The sequence below is a fragment of the Oryzias latipes genome, chromosome 1, assembly GCF_053564925.1.
Source record: "Oryzias latipes strain Hd-rR chromosome 1, Olatipes_Hd-rR_3.1".
NCBI lineage: Eukaryota > Metazoa > Chordata > Actinopteri > Beloniformes > Adrianichthyidae > Oryzias > Oryzias latipes.
This window is the reverse complement of record NC_136237.1, coordinates 323,031-339,286: the sequence shown is the minus strand read 5'-3', so window position 1 is coordinate 339,286 and position 16,256 is coordinate 323,031. Positions and strand designations below refer to the sequence as shown.

Below are 16,256 nucleotides of genomic sequence, written 5' to 3'. Positions count from 1 at the left end.
ATTTGACTGGTATGCCAAAGCCTATGGTTGCTTTATTACACCAGATGCAGAGCTTGCCATTTTTGGCTGCATACGTACTAGAGCTATCCCAACTGTAATGTAACAACCACTAGAACTTGGGTTAATGACTGCAAAAAGACAAATTTTGCGAGAGTGGAAATCTATGGCTTCTCCATACTTTCCAGTGTGGCTCACTGACATGCTATCTCTCATCCACATGGAAAAAATTCGCCATGTCAGGACTGCCTCAATTAATGTTCACAATAAACTCTGGACACCATTTCTAAATCACTTGCAGAAAGTTAAAGTTATTTAGCTCTGTATTGAGACTGCATTTTTCTTTCTTCTATTTATGTCCTGTTTGGACGGCCTGTGAATAAATATTGAATAGAATGCAACTGGCAATTGTTTATTTACTTGTATTTTCTCATTGTGTTTTGTAATGGTCTAAAGAGCACCTGAACTGTTTGTTTTGCCTGTTTGATTCGGTAACCTTGAAAATGAAAATAAAATATTGCAAAAACTGTAGCTGCTCAAGTCCATGCTCATCTCTCTGGCAACAATTTATACGAACAGCTCCAGTCTGGTTTCCGTCCTCTCCACAGCACAGAAACAGCCATTCTCAAGATCACAAACGACCTCTTCCTTGCGGCAGATGCTGGTTCCGTTTCCATCCTCCTCCTGCTAGATCTGAGTTCGGCGTTTGACACAATCGTTTGAACCCCATCCTACTGGACAGACTTTCCAATATTGGCATCACCAACCTACCCCTTAGCTGGTTCCATTCCTATCTCTCAGTTCACACCTAGTTCATCCAGTTAAAATCATTCACCTCTCCTGTGACACCAATCACCACAGGTGTCCCCCAGGGCTCTGTCCAGGGGCCCCTTCTCTTCATCATCTACTCCTTCCCCCTCTGTCACATTTTTCGGAAATACAACATTCAATTTCACTGCTATGCGGACGACACCCAGCTCTCCATCTCCTCCAAACCTGGCTCTACTTTTCCACCTTCTTCCCTCTCCAATTGTCTTTTTGAAGTCAAATCCTGGTACATCACGCAAATTTCCTTAAATTAAATTGCAATAAGACTGAACTTCTCGTTTTTGGCACTAAATCCACTCTTAGCAAAGTTGGTAATTTCTCTCTCTCCTTTGACAATTCCTCCATATTTTCCTCCCCTCAGGTTAAGAGTCTGGGTGTCATCCTTGACAGCACTCTCTCCTTCACTGCCCACATCAACATCATCACCCGCTCCGCTTAATTCCATCAGTGTAACATTCGTCATCGCCCTCCCTCTCTCACTCCTCACCCCACAGCTGTCCTAGTCCCCAGTCATCACCTCCCGTATCGATTACTGTAACTCCCTTATTACTGGACTATTTCAAAAAAACCATCTGTAAGCTTCCACTGGTTCAAAACTCAGCTGCTCGAATAATAACCCAAACACCCTCCATTCACCACATTACACCTGTCTTCCAGCAGCTTCATTGGTTACCAGTACCCCACCGGATCACTTACAAAATTCTCATTGTAACCTTTAAAGCCCTCCACAACCTCGCCCCTCCGTATCTTACAGAGCTCCTGACTGTTGCTCCTCCCACTCGCTACCTCAGATCCTCTTCCTCCCTTCGACTGGCTGTTCCATGACCACGTCTCATTAACATGGGGGGTAGAGTATTCAGCAGCTCTGGAACTCCCTCCCCTCTGATCTAAAAAATATGGACTCACTCTCACAGTTTTCCAAACATCTCAAAACTCACCTTTTTCGTCATACATTCAGCACATAATATTTAAACTGCTGTTTTGACTGTTAACTTATTTGTGTTTTGTGGAGTTTTATTGTTGTATTTTTATGCTTTTACATATTTTTGAACTGTGAGGCGACCTTGAGTGTCCAGAAAGGCGCCAAATAAATCAAATTATTATTATTTTTTTTAAAACTGTTCCCATTAAGATCATGCTAAAGTTATAGGCTGTCCTGTTGGCTGGAAACCCAACATACTGTAAATGTTAGTTTGTTAAATCAGCTGCTAAATTTGGATTTGAGTTGCACTGTTTGCCCGAGTGACTTCCTTGTATTGTTTAACCCTTGTGCTATCCTAGGCACTTTAACGTTGGGAGGTGGGTCATCCAGACCCTCTAGACAATGCTCTGAACGTTTTTTCTTCAATGATTTGTGATCTTCACTGGTGTCCATGGATTACATGAAATCTTTCCACCTTTATCATGGTGAGAACACGTAAAAGTAAGGGTGGGGTCATCTAAGATAGCACAAAGGTTGAGGTTCTCCATCCAGTGGGGCGGCAGTGGCTCAGGCGGTTGAGCAGGTCGTCCAAAGATCGAAGGGTCGGCAGTTCAATCCCCGCTCCCCCCAGCCAACTGTCGTTGTGTCCTTGGGCAAGACACTCCACCCTCCCTGCCTCCAGTGTGGCTCCACTGGTGTGTGAATGTGTATGAATGTCCCGGTGATGGTCAGAGGGGCCGTAGGCGCCAACTGGCAGCCACGCCTCTGTCAGTCTGCCCCAGGGCAGCTGTGGCTACAACAGTAGCTACCATCACCAAGTATGAATGAGGAGTGAATGAATAATGGACACAATGTAAGCGCTTTGAGCATCTGGAAAAGCGCAGATAAATCTAATCCATTATTATTATTATTATCACACAGCAACCGAACGCTGGGTAATGGCTGAACAGACAAGGAACATTATGGCCGCCTTTACACTGCATGGTTCAAGTGACCCAATTCCGATTTTTTCCTCTGATGTGGCACAGATCAGATATGACCGGTGAACGTGTAAGCAGGACAAAAGCACATGGATTCCGTTTTTCTCAGATCGGATACAGGCTTCTCTCATATGTGGAAATAAATCGGAAACGAATCGGATACGTGCATTTGCGTGTGCCATGTAAGCAGACAAATCGGATATTCCCCAGTAAATGATTGTGAGTCGTACGTCAGTGACGTCAACTCAGGACACCACCAACTGAGATCACATGACTTATTAAGGTGCTTTTTGTGCTGATGTTACTGTTGGAGGACAGCTGGAGCCCCATCAGCTGTTACCTTTCAGCCTCAGGCTTCAGACCGTAGTCGGAAACTGCTGTTATGTCCGGTACGGACGCAAACGGTAACTAATGAAGCGGGACACAGTTGCTCTGGAACAGGCTAGAACAGGGGTCGGGAACCTATGGCTCGCGAGCCATATATGGCTCTTTTGTTGGTCACATGTGGCTCGCAGACAAATCTTTGATTCTAATTTTTTTTTTTCCATTAGACCAGTCCTTCTCGTGCGCGATGCGATGCCAGAGGCGCGCAGTAGTAGCAGTGCTTAGAGAGACAAATCTGCGCCAGCACTAGTATAAGTTTAAAATTGTCTATTAATTCACAGAGTTTGTACCAGCCAGAAACCTGTGAATTGCCGTGCCTAAAACTGTGCGCTCCCGTCTCTGAGAAAGAGCGCGCAGATGCGGAGACGGGATGTGTGAGGGAGAAAGCAGAGGGTGGGGGTGAGGGGTTGTGGGGACAGGCTGCAGGTGAATCGCGCAGGGATTGTAAAAACGTAAAGCCCGCTGCCCGTCACTCACTGCAGCGTGTGAGTGTGTGTTTGACTCCCCGTCTGCATGTGAGCAGTCTGTCTCACATCTACAAAACATTCAGACCTACGACCACGTCTCAAGTCTCAACGCCTGCATGAAGCAGAAACTCACCACGTATCAACCAGACTAGACCATCAGCAGAACTACCACGAGAAATACTCATCATTTATTAGCAACAGAATAACAATATTAAAAAGAATCCACAGACTTATTGTACTTTAAAAATGTTGAAATTACATCAAATGCACCCATTCACTTGTAATTTAGTTTTAAACATATTGTCGCGGACTGAGTTGGACGACTGTCGGGCCACGTTAAAAGTTCTGGAGTTCATGGAACGCATCGATCAAGCAGAGATCTGATTGGCTCTCAGTTCTGTCGCTCAGCCTGTTGTTAGGTAGTTTGGACCAATGGGGTTCAGCTATGGGCCGAATAAGGGAAAGGGGAGGGCTGCAGCGGGAGCAGGGGAATATAAAGTTGGGAGAAGCGCTCTCGTGTCGGCGGGAGAGATTCAGGAGTTGCTGAATTAATTGTACGGCGTTTGTTGCGGTCTACAGTAACCAGAATAAAGAACCTTAAAAGAGGTTAAGTCTCCGTGCCTCAGTTGGGAAAGGGATGCTACATTATTGTATGGCTCTTTCGAAATTACATTTAAAAATATGTGGCGTTTATGGCTCTCTCGGCCAAAAAGGTTCCCGACCCCTGGGCTAGAAGCTGTTTATTTCTTTGGGGGGCGTGTATGATGGGGACCGTGTGTGTGAGCGCGCGCGTGCTTGCGTGTGTGTGTAAGGAGAGAAAGTGGGTGTGAGTGCGGAGCGGGGGAGTGTCGGCGAACCGTAAATTAAAAATAAGGTGTCTCGCCCAAAAGTTTTGGAGTCTTTCTTAACCCACTCTGGAGGCTGAGGGTTCAGAACGGAAAAGAGAACCCCGAGGAAATCTCCCGTGTGTTTCTGACTACGGTCAGAAAAGAGAAGTCATCGCGCAGGAAAGGTTCAACACTTGGATCGAACTGTTAGTACAGCACGTCTGCAAACACTTCCTCATTCAAAACTCAGAGAGAGCACATAAGACGGCCGAGCAGCCCCCCTTTTTACTCCCCCGTGCATCCCCTCTGGAGCGCCCAAGGCAACGCCTCCTTCCGTCGCCGCCTTGCCTCCATGACAACCGCAATTATAAAAGTCCGAAAGAGGTCCGCGGAGTGCGGAAATACTGCTACATAGTCCTCAGAACGTCTATGTTTGATAGTTTCAGCATTGTATAGTGTAAATGCAAAAATCAGATACGGGTCACTTTCAAAAGATGATGTAAGCGGGTCGTCAAAAAAATCGGATATAGTCAGAAAATCGGATATGAGCATCAAGACCTGCAGTGTAAATGCGGCCTTTGTGACTGCAGAGCTGGTTTGTGGAACTTGTTCCCTCTTCTCAGGGGGGTATTCCAGGAAGCATGTTTAAACTAGCCTGACTTTAACCCTGAACTCTGGCTGAAATCCGCCTGAACTTGCTTACTCTGGGTGTCAGTTCCAAAAGAGTTAGCGTAATTACACTCAACTTGATAACCCTGGGTTAATGCACGTGCACAGCAGGTACATAAAGACATTCTATGGAATTACAGATCTGTCAAAAATTGAAAGGGCAAAAAGACAACTAAGTGGGCGTATTTAGGAACTGAGTGAGTGAACCTTACAACCGCGCTGGCGCAATCCTAACTGAGCAATGATCTTGCACGGTCAATTCCTTTTTGCGCGCTCATGTGGATTTACGCTCAGTGTTAAGGGGGCGTTTTTTGTCACTTGTGGGGCAGGAACCTTTCTGGTTGATCTGATTGGCCGAAATTTGCATGTCTTATCGGCGAGGCAGAGGGGCGGGACTGTCATTTCTCAGAGCAGGGGGGCTAACAGGCGGTTTTTGAGCTGCATGCAGCTCTCTGCCTTTTATCATATTTTCTATGTACAGTACTTTCACAACCATAAGGTGAAAGTCTTACTTTTTTCTCCAAAATGTACAGAGCGGCCCTTATGTGTTGTTGTGTGACTTCGGTAAAGAGGATCTAGGAGAGGACAGCATGATGACGGTACGGAGAGAGGAGAGGACATGAAAGAAGACCCCCCCCCCAATAGTACAAAGGTGCAGTTATGAGCATAATGCAGAACAACCTTGTTTTGGACCCTGGAAATGCAAAAAGACACGATTATGAGGCACAGTTTAAACTGCAAGCTATCAGCTACGCGGAGGAACACGGGAATAGAGCAGCTGCAGTTCGGTTAAATTAGATCTTCACAGATTCGGACTTCCTGCTTCAATAACTCTTCTGATAAACGTTAAAATGTGTCAGGAAGTATCTCAATCATTTTGTATTAACACAAAGATTGAACTACAAAAGCATTTTTTAAGAAAAAAGACAGTTTTTATTGCCTTTTAATCAGAATTGTTCGTTTTAAGCTGTGAATGCAAACGGAGCAGCGAGCCGGCTGCCAAGGGACCGTCAATAAAGTGCGTACCCTGTGAAACATCATTCTGTAAAAATCAGTAAACTTTTAAAAAGTGAATGCATGTCTATATTTATATAAACTGGTAATGAAAACTCGTCAGCATAGTCATGCTACATTATTATTATTATTATACTAAATTTTGTTAGAAAGTCAATCTCTATTTTATTATTTATAGTTAAAATGTAACAGAGATATGAGTCATAACATAAATGCACAATAGCTCTGAATATCCTAAAGCTTCTGTCACCAAACCTCCTGTACTGACTAATCATGACCTTATTGTCCTACTGCAATAAAGATTATGTCATAATTCACGTTGTTTATTGTTAGGAATTTTTCATATTAAAATATTGATCAGATTTGGTCAGAAATGCTCAATAGCTTTGAAGATGCTGTAGTTACTGTCACAAAACCTACTGAACTGACTAATCATGACCTTATTTTCCTACTACAATAAAGATTATGTAAAAAAAATCTAGCATCTTCAGAGCTATTGAGGATTTTTGACCAAATCGGATCCATTTGTAAATATGAAAAATTTCTATAAATAAACAAAGTGAACTATTGACATATTCTTTATTTTAGTATGACAATAAGGTCATGTCAAGTTACTGATAACTTTAGTCATGATTCATATGTATTAAAATTTGACAAAGTATATGCAACAAGATAAAATAAAGATGGACTTTCTTACAAAATATGTATTGTAACAAGACTATGCTTTATAATAATTTTATGAATTTTTTGTGAGGTTATTGATTTTTACACAGTGGTGTTTCACAGTTCACAGAGGTTGCACTTTGTTGACGGTCCCTTGACAGCCGCCTGCTGCATGTCTGCATTAACAGCTTGAAGCGAACAATTCTGATTAAAAGGCAAGAAAATGATCTTTTTTCTTTAGAAATGCATTTGCAGTTCACTCTCCGTGTTAATACAAAAGGATTGAGAGACTTGCTGACACATTTGAACGTTGATCAGAAGACTTATTGAAGCAGGAAGTCTGAATCTGTGAGGATCTTTCTAACTTTACCGAACCTCAGCCAGATAATTTAAAATAATGAATCCGTGGTTCGCAAGTGAAGACGCTGGCAAACCAACTCGGACAAGACAAGAAGACGCAGCAGCAGCTGAGTTTCCGCGGAAAAGGAGGTTGCCTGTATTGGAAGATCGACTGGAGGCTGAGCGCTGCAACTTCCAGCAGATGACAGTGGAAAGCTGATCATCCTCCCCCCCTTACCGGGACGCAGCGTCGGCGAGTTACGCCACACTTTGGGACTGCAGGACTTAAACTTGGCCTGAGGCGTCTGCTTTCACTGTTGTTTGGAGCCGCACGGCAAAGAGACGGACTCTGATGATGAGGAAAGGGGAGCCGGCGTGTTTGATAGAAATGTAGTCCAGCTGTTCCAGATACAGAAGATGAGGACTTCTGATTGATCACTGACAAAATAAATCACAACCAACTCAGTTTTGCGCTCGCTGCCTTTTTTAAACAAATACCAGCATAAACGTTTCACCGGTATGTGTTAACGTTAAATACAGAAAAAAACACTCAAAACTGAAACTGCGCCGTTTAATCCAGCGCTGTTGTATTGAAAGGAAAGGAGGGGGTTATGGGAAATAACATGGCTTTAATTGTGTGTTTGTGTGTGTGTCTGGCAGGTCAGTGTGTGGTGTGGCTCTTTGACTATCACAGTTAGAAATGTCGGCTCTTTGTGTCAAACTTTGTGTCAAAGCGCCCCCCCTGTTAGAGGCATTCATAAAAAAAACGGTGGATGCAACGTGGATTAGAACATTAACCAACGACCCAAAACCAAGGTAAGAAAGTGCAGCGGGTTTTTTTGTGCTGTAAGTTTTTCTCATGTGAAATTCACTGCATTTGTTACCATTTTAATGCTTTTAATCCACGTTACAGCCGCCATTCATTTTCTATTAAAGCCTCAAAATGAAAGTCCTACCCCCCTGCTCGACAGATCAACCAGAAAGGTTCCTGCCCCTAAGTGACAAACACATCCCTGAATACTGCCCCCAAGTGACAAAAACGCCCCCTTAACACTGAGCGTAAGTCCAGGTGAGGGCGCAAAAGAGAATTGACCGCACAAGATCACTGCTCAGTTAGGATTTCAGCCGTTCAGTTGTAAAATACGGGGTTGCTTGGTTAGAATTGCGCCATCAGAGTTTTAAGGTTCACTCACTCAGTTTCTAAATACGCCCGCTTAGTTGTCTTTACGCCCTTTCAATTTTTGGCAGAATCCAATACATTCTCAATGGAGCGCCGATTTCTGGAGTCACCATGGAAACGCGTGGAGAAAAAAAGAGAGCGCTATACTTCAGTGAGACGGAGTCTGAGATTTTAATGACGGCGTACGAAGATTATACATCCATCAAAAAAGTAATATGGCTGCAATTTCTTATGTCTATAAAACTTAATTAGTTTTTATACAACTCAAATTTACATTTACATTTTTATCTAACTAAATGTCATTTTACTCCAATTCAATTAATCTTTTTTCCATCTTAATTTATTATAATTCTTGACCTCTCATATGTCTAAGTTTGAGCCGGCAGATATGCTCATTTTTATAACAATAAAAAGAAGGAAACAATATACACAGAATGCATACTTTCATTGACCAATTTTCTGACATTACAGCATTTCATAGTAGGGGTACTATATAAACTCATTATCCTCTCCCTCCCTCTCATTCATGGTGCAGACTTAAGCATAGTAGGACAAAATAATTCGGCAAAACACAGTAAAACAGCTAAACAACAAAACACATTTAGACAAAAACCTACACTTGTACCAAAGTCCATCCAGACAGGCAAAGGGAATGGTATCCCACAATCCCTTGCGGTGCCGATCTAACAGCAGAACCAAAGTTGAAAGTAAATGAAAGTAAAATAACTGTCTGATAACTACGTGTTATTTTTAAGCTAACTAAACTGAACTAAAAAAAAAAAGATTTATCTTAACTGAAGCAAATAATGAAGTTAGATCAAAGTATAAAGTTTATCTTTCCAACATCCATATGTGGTCTTATCACCCTCTCACGGTGGAAAAAGTATTATCTGAGCTTCTTCATCCACTAAATCATCTTCAAATGGACACGCCATGCTGCTTCACCTCTCTGAAAACAAACTAACCTTCAACTAAACCTGCTCCAGACCAGGTTATGTTCAGAGCATTAGTTGCTAGGCAAGTAAGCGTACCCTGAAACATACCTTCATTTCTGGAACTGAAAACAGTGGTTGTACACTTCTTTAGCCTCAAACCTACCGTGGGAGCTAGCATAACCTGCTCTCTGGAATACCCCCCTGATCTTGTGATGTAATGAGCACCCCTGTTTGACACAATCAGGTCCTTGTTTTCTAAGAAAATGGATTTATTTGTCTATCAAGGTCTGAACTAAGAGGGTTTAAACAAGAGAGAAAAGCTTGTAAATGTTCATGTCTGTCTGAGATAAAAAGGATTATATGATAATATAATATAGAGCTGTTTTGGAGCTAAAATCCCCATCACCTCTTAGAGAATCATGTCCTGGTAGCAAATGAACTCAAAGCCCCTCCCTCATATAAAATTAGGTTCAGCGGTAAAAACTTGAAAAGTCTGAATTGAAACTGAAAACTGAGACTGAAAGCATAAGAAATTGAAAAAACGAGATATCTAAATTTGAAAAAAAGATTTTCATGTTTTCAATATTTCTTTCAAGTTTACTAAACACCAGTTTAAAACTATTTTCATTCACTTTAAGCTGATCCTAAACTTTCCCCACACACCAATGTATTGTATGAGTTAGAAATCAAAAGCTACATACAAACAAATCCAAAGTTACACAGAAAGTCATTCATATCTGATAATGGACATGTTGAACGGCATTTTCCCACCTATGCCACTGTCACCTACGAAGTTGATTACTAGTACTTTAATTGTGTGATTTTTTATGTTTAAATCGTTTTTCAGAAAAAGCAGACTATTTGATATGCTGCGTTGTCACGGTAACGGCTCCAGAAGCAGCCTCTGGCTCTGCTGCTGGATGAGGACTAACCAGCAGAGGAAAGCGGTTTATCTGCTAAACGTCACCTTCAGGGACCCAAAGCTTCATTTCAGAGGAAAGTTCTCCTCTTCCCGCTTGTTTTTGTCCAGATGATGAAGATTAAGTTGGTTTCAAAGAAACACAGTGCATCAGTCGTTTCCTAGATCGCTTTGATGGAAGAAATGAACTCTGATCCATAAATGTGATCAACAAACAAACTATTTCTGTCAAAATTTCAGAATAAAGGGATCTATAAACACGTATTTTCTCTGCATCAATCAATGAGGTTAATTGACACCAATAAGGTTATTGCAGCCAATCAGAGTCCAGCATTCACCTGGCCCAGGATGGTTACAGTAGTCTGCATTTGTCAATAGTAACACCAGCAAAATTGATTCCCTCCTTGTGCTTCTTTAGCCCTTGTGCTATCTTAGATGACCCCCCCCCCCTTCCATTGAGGTGTTCTCCCCACCATGACAAAGGTGGATAAAGGTGGAAAGATTTCATGTAATCCATGGACACCAGTGAAGATCACAAATCACTAATGAAAAAAGGTTCAGCGCACTGTCTAGTGGGTCTAGATGACCCACCTCCCAACGTTAAAGTGCCTAGGATAGCACAAGGGTTAACAACAATGGAAGAAGTTTGTTTTAGATCTGTCTGCTGGGATTTACTATGAAACCTCCAAGGGACATCAAGCTTCTGCTGTTTTTCTAAAACCAAAGAGCAGAGGTTCCACTCCGTCAAAGATTCTCACTGCAGCAAATGTGGAACAGAACCCATAAAGTTCTGGAACACACAATCTTTTACCATGTTTGTACTTTGATCACTTCTAAAGATAAAAACACAGGTTCTTGTAATCCAGCAGCAGGTTCTAACTGGGATTAGAGAGTAGAACCCTTATTGGGTCATTTGAGGAGCAAGAAAGCATCAGTTTAGAACTTCATGCACCTCAATGAACTTCAGGATGTGTTGAAGAAGCTAAAGCCTTGTTCGGTTCTGGTTCTACCTTCCTCCAGAAGAAAGTCCAAAGGTTTCTCTGAGACAATCTCTCAGCAGAGCTGAACTTTGGGTGGAGGCTGAAAGCTGCACATCAGCTGTTTCTGATGACAATGAAGCATCAGATGCTGGACTCCACGGTGACCATTGTGTGTGTGTGTGTGTGGGGGGGGGGGGGGGTCTGGCTATGATGAGAGTTTGGGGTGTCATTTACCTCTGAGCCCTTTAGCACATAGAAAACCATTCTATCAGTTCAGTTCCCTGGTTTGTTTTCTGATGAGGCTGCATTCATCATGTCTGTCAGTCCATGCTGAAGTTTTTTTAAATTTAAATTCTATTTTTAGTTTTGTTTGTCCTTTGGTTACATGTCACGGTAACGGAACCGTGGACCTTCTAAACACCAGACGGGAGCCTCTTTGACGCTCCTTTCCTCCCGGGACATGATCTTTATGAGAAGTTCTCTCTGTTAGACGTGACCCCCCCCCCCCCCCCCCCCCCCGTACGTACCTCCGGTGCTATTTTTAGGCGGTCGGCGCGCGGGGTGACAGCAGCGAATACTTTGACCACATATGGTTTCCGTCGGAGCCGCAGAGGTCCGTCCCGCAAAAGGTCCGAAAGTTCGGGTTCCTGCAGAAGTCCGCAGCAGGAACCACTGACCGGAGGTTCGGTCCGACTCCGTTCAGCGCTCGCGCTCAACCCCGTGTCCTCCCAGGGCTCGCGAGCTGAATCTCATCTCCCTCAAAAGGCAAAGTAAACGGAGGAGACCCTGCCCCCCCCGCGCGGCTGCCCTGACACTTATGACGCCATAAACGGTGTCACGCCCATTATCGGACAGGGGATTAGAACGCAACGAAAGAGAAATTAACTTTAACATGTGAGGCTGTTCCTGAGCAGGAACCGGATGGAACCAGAACCTCACTGATGTTCATGTTGCTCTGCAGAGATTCACAGTTCAGCTGAAAGAGAAAGTTTAAATGTTCTATTTCCCGTGAAGAACAAGTATCTAGAACAGTCTTAGGTTGGAACCAATGTGCGACATTAAACAAGAATAAATACAAGCGTTTATGAATAGAAATTATATGAAAATGATAACCACATGTTATAATTATTATTATAATTTTTGTATATTGATGAACACAATCATGAATGTTAAATTACTTTTACTATAGACAGTGGCGGTTCTACACTGACTTACTCCTTGGGCGAGTAACCCCACCAGCCCCCCCCCCCCCCCCCCCCCCCCAGCACACATACAAAATTTGACAACAACATCCTGTTGTGTTCCTTATCTTCTATTTAGCCATTTTACAAAAAAAATGCATGACTTTTCTAGACTCGTATTACAGGGGGGTCAAACTCAGTCACACAGGGGGCCTAAGTTAAAAACACGCTTAAGGTTTTGGGCCGAAGAAGATAAACATTTACTGAACACACTAAAGCTAAACTTTTAAACCTTTTAAACTGAACTTTTTGAACATAAATATGAATAAAAACAGGAACATTAATCCAGAATAACTCAAGTTAAACCTTAAATAACTTGTAATATTTTGCTCTCCATAGAAATATATTCTGTCAAAATTATACAAATATGAACATGCTTCTGAACAAAACAAAGAAAGCCTGGAAATATTAATAAGAAATTACAAATCAAATAATTCCGTTTTTTTTGCTCTTTTATCATTTTTTAGAGCACTTTTTTTAGAGCTGGACTCCTGCTTCATTTTTAGCAATAATTTCTTAATGTGTGACGTCCTGTGTGTGTCTTTGTGAAACATATCAGAGGGATTAGATCTAAAAAAAAAACTTATTGTGATTAATATGTTTAGGTCTTATAAAACATTAAAGACTAAATCATAGAACTCATCAGTGGGATTATTCAAAAAATATTTGGCATTTCCCTAAATTTGTGCAACACCAACAGTAGAAATCCTCCAAAAAACCTCAATCCATAAAAAATGGTCTGCGCTCATCCCCCCTCCCCCTCCCCTTCCCTCTGACACACGCGGCTCCGTCTCTATGACGGGAGGCGCAGCTGCGGCCCAGAGTTGATTGTCAGATAGAAAAAGACTCCCCTCACACCTGTTAGTGTGATTCAGCCAGCCACCGGTGAGTTGCGCCCCCCTCTCGAGTTTTTTGACTTATGTTCCAAAGACTGCCGCAAAGAGGTGTGGCCGCAAATGTCTTGCAGCAGAAGGCGGTGGTCACGTGCGTGTCGTGTCTGCCGTGTCAGAGCAAGGAATTGTGGGAAATAATCCCCATTGCCTGCTTTTGTCGAAATTTGGTTGAGCACGAATGTTTGTTCTGCCCAATTCCTTTTCATGTGCCTGTTTTACGTTGTTTCACTCTGAGTTATTTCATCTTTTTTTTTTTTTTTTTTTTTCTTTTTTTTTTTTGCACCATAAGTGTGAATAGCAAATAGGATGAAGACATTCTTAACAGTCTGATGTATCAAAAAAAAAGGGTTGAGTGTCGGCAGCTGAAGCAATTTCAAATTAAAAGCTGCAAGTTTCCTCTTTGAATATCGTTGACATCTATCGTAGCACAACACTATATGTGCGTAATGCACATATCGCATCGGGCACGCATCGGGCACGCATCGGGCACGCATCGGGCACGCATCGGGCACGCATCGGGCACGCCAAATGCCGCCCCCCACGAAGTGCCGCCCTGGGCGACCGCCCACATCGCCCATATCAAAAACCGCCACTGACTATAGACGGTTTACTGAGCCCGTGTCCTGACATTAAAAAAATAAAATATTTCTTGTTCACACAAATTAATATGTTTTTCGCACATCATGAGTCATTCATAAACACGGATATGCTCTCCATCCGGCCGCAAAAGGCGCTTTCAGCGGTAACTTCCGTGTCTCTGTGACCCATATTCGTTCAAGAAAGGAAAAAAGAAAAACAAGAATGATCAATTTATTATTGTCTCAATGAATATAAGAAAAATATCATAAGATTTAGGATGCCCAAGCGTGCTGTTTCACCGCAGCGATTCTCCGGACACAGCTCCTAGCTCCGCCACAGAGCTCTTTAGCTTGTCTTCGGGCACCTGGCTGCATCACGTTTTCCACATAATGCATATCGACCAATCACTGTGTTCCTATAACTGTTGTGTAACAACGAGACAAATGATTGGCTGGTCGTGATACATGATGCATGATGGGATACGTAGCATGTAGCCTACTAGCCTTCGGATGTTAAGTGACTGCTACGGAGTGTCATGCTTTTGTAGAGCTTTTTAAAATAAATTAATCTGATCTCTAAACATCCTCCGTGTTTTCAATGTAATGTAATGAGACACACAGACATAAATGTGAAGGTCTGCTCTAAATCCAACTATTGTTCACATCCGTATTTATTAAGCTAGGAGGTATGTCCGGTAGGCGAAGCAGCAATCCGTGTTTATGAATGACTTGTGACGTAAATAATTACTTCGTTCGCACAACTTAATTATTTCTAGGGAACGGAATATTATTTCATGTAAACACGATATTAATTTGTGGGAACAAGATATTAATCTGTGGGAACGAGATATATTTTAGTTTTTTAATGTCAGGACACGGGCTCCATAACGGTTTGATAGAATGGTTGAGTTTTTCTTATGAGGCAGCCTTCAATAAGGCAAGCTTCAGCCTGCTGCCTTTCAAACAAGGGGGTATTCCAGAAGGCCCTTTTAAACTACCCTGACTTTAACCCTGAACTCTGGCTGAAATCCGCCTGAACTTGCTTACTCTGGGTATGTCGGTTTCAAAAGACAGGATACGAGTTAGCGTAATGACGCTCCACTTGGTAACCCTGGGTTAATGCACGTGCACAGCAGGTACATAAAGACATTCTCAATGGATCGCCGATATCCCGAGTCACCATGGAAACGCGTGGAGAACAAAAGAGAGCGCTATACTTTAAATTTCAATGACAGCGTATGAAGATTATATGCCCATCAAAAAAGTAATACGTCTGCATCATCAGCAAAATATTCTGCTTGGAGAAAAATAAAGTAAAAGCTCGTGTTTCTGATCTTCTTTCCAATTACATTGTGATGTGTATATGTACAACTTATAAAACTTAAATGAATTGATTCAATTGGTAACAAGTAATTGAGTTAAATGTATTCAAACTAATTTCTTATCTCTATCTAACGCAGTAGTTGTTTATACAACTCAAATCTACATATTTATCTAACTAAATGTCATATTACTCCAATTCAATTAAATGTTTTTCCATATTAATTTATTAAACTTCTGGAACTCTCGTCTGTCTAAGTTGGAGGCTGCAGATTTTTTCATTTTTATAAAATAAATTATACAGTGTGCATTTACATTATATACAATGCATTTAATAATCATGATTCTGACTATAACTTCCGTTCTCATTCCATATTGATGCACTAGTGGTGCTAAATATCCTCATCCTCCTCTTCCTCCCTCTCACTCATGGTGCAGAAAGAATAAAACATAACAGGGTAAAATAACTCGGCAAAACACAGTAAAACAGCTAAACAACTAAACACATTTAGACAATAACCTACACTTGTACCCAAATCCATCCCGACAGCCAAAGGGAATGGTATCCCACAATCCCTTGCGGTGCCGATCTAACAGCAGAACTGTCATGGTACCATGGAATATTCAGACCGACCCAAACGCTGGAAAACAGAGGAACACTTGGAGACGTGAGGTAAGTTTAGATGGTTTAATTCACAGGAGGTGTGTATTGGAATGGATTCTTGATGCGGCGTGACGGCTGACTGGAGGTTTGTGGCAGGATGAACCAGAGTGTGCGGCTTCGGCCGAATCCGAGGGGAAGGATGAGGAGCGAGAGCAGAGGACGGCGACCCGAGGTTCCCTCGTGATGATGATGGTTCCGTGGTAGGAACAACGAACTGGCGTCGAAAAAAGGTCCTGGATCTCCTTAAGAAGGCAGGGAAGATGACGAGGTAAGTGGAACCAGCTTGTCGCTTCCACGGCAGAGCAGGAAGGGGGAGGAGGCAGGTATCTGACAGAGGCACCATGTCAAGAACCAAAGTTACACCTACTTAATGGAAATTAATGTAAATGAAAGTAAAATAACTATCTGACAACTACGTGTTATTTTTAAGCTGACTGAACTAAAAAAATGATTTAT

General features: G+C 42.3%; 1 protein-coding gene across 3 annotated transcripts in view; it reads right to left on the bottom strand.

Annotated features, from left to right (window-relative positions):
• tmod1 (tropomodulin 1) overlaps window positions 1-11,907 on the bottom strand; it is a 114,671-nt gene extending 102,764 nt beyond the window's left edge. For all 3 annotated transcript variants that reach the window (XM_023952050.2, XM_023952021.2, XM_023952078.2), the window contains exon 1: window positions 11,632-11,907. The gene's annotated coding sequence lies outside the window, so the exon portion shown is untranslated. The remainder of the gene's footprint in view (window positions 1-11,631) is intronic.
• Window positions 11,908-16,256: the final 4,349 nt, after the last annotated feature.